At 40.9% G+C, this 1,171-nt stretch overlaps 1 non-coding gene across 1 annotated transcript; it reads right to left on the reverse strand.

The window, feature by feature from the left end:
* Window positions 1–415: 415 nt before the first annotated feature.
* LOC127945675 (U2 spliceosomal RNA) lies at window positions 416–599 on the reverse strand. Its single transcript, XR_008150936.1, has one exon. It is a non-coding gene; the product is annotated as a U2 spliceosomal RNA (small nuclear RNA).
* Between the last annotated feature and the right edge of the window lie 572 nt (window positions 600–1,171).

A 1,171-nucleotide genomic window follows, 5' to 3' on the forward strand; every position in this document is an offset into this window, starting at 1 on the left:
TTCACTGTCTCGCAGTATCTAGCCAGAAAGGTTATAGCATCTCTGTCCCCCACAAAAGGGTTATAAAGGTGAATTATCATGGCAAAAAGTCTTGTGCAAAGGCTGGATTCAGCTGCAGGCCCTTCAAGCACTGATAATCTTTCTTCTTTTCCTAAGCCTCAGTTGAAAAAGGTTAGATCCATAAATCCAGAAGACAATATAAAAAAGAAAAAAAAAGAAAATGCTGTTTCACCTTCCGAAAACGCCAGATCCATGTGGACGAAATCAGATAAAACATTTTTGTGCATATTCACAGAAATGCTTCTCGATGTGGATAGGGCCCAAGACCTCCAGTGTGTGCATCAGAGGAGAGATCGCTGTAAACGGCAACCACGGCATCTGCAAGGCCAGACCTCATTACTTGCTCTGCTATTCATCACAATAAGTGGCAATCCCCAAAAAGGGGAAGCACACCATTACTGGAGTGGACAGAGAAAGCCCCTGCTCCAGATCTGTAATCCAAAAATTAATTTAATATGTAGTCCCCGGATGGGGGACGTATCGGATATTAAACTGATAAGAACAGATTTTTATTCAGAGTAAAAATCTCTGAGTTTTATTGTCACCATTTTATTAAAAGCCTTTTTTGCACCCATGAAGTACACTTAGTTTAAGAAACACAAAATACAATAAATGCAATTTGGTCAATGTCAATGTAAATGTCACATTTATTTATATAGCACATTTCCAAGGCCAGGGCCTACCAAAGTACTTCACAGTTAAATACACAAAAAAATGTATCAGTCACACACTGATACAATGAGAACAATGAAATAACAAAATGCTAAGAATAAAGGTACACATAGAATACAACACATTCATCAAGGCGGCTCCCCTGTGCCAAAAGCTACTTCAAACAAATGAGTCTTCAGCAATGATTTAAAAGTGGACAGGCTACTAGCAGTCCGCACAGCTACGGGCAGTGAGTTTCAGAGAGTGGGAGCTGAAGGCTCGATCCCCACTGGATCTCAGGTTCGATCTAGGAACCTCCAGGACCATCAGGCTGGCTGAACGGAGGTCTCTGGAGGGCCTATGCAACCTGACAAGGTCTGTAAGGTACTCTGGGGCAAGCCCTTTGAGACATTTAAAAACAAACAGAATAACCTTAAAATCAATCCGATATGATTATTAT

The sequence above is a fragment of the Carassius gibelio genome, chromosome A23, assembly GCF_023724105.1.
Source record: "Carassius gibelio isolate Cgi1373 ecotype wild population from Czech Republic chromosome A23, carGib1.2-hapl.c, whole genome shotgun sequence".
Classification (NCBI taxonomy): domain Eukaryota; kingdom Metazoa; phylum Chordata; class Actinopteri; order Cypriniformes; family Cyprinidae; genus Carassius; species Carassius gibelio.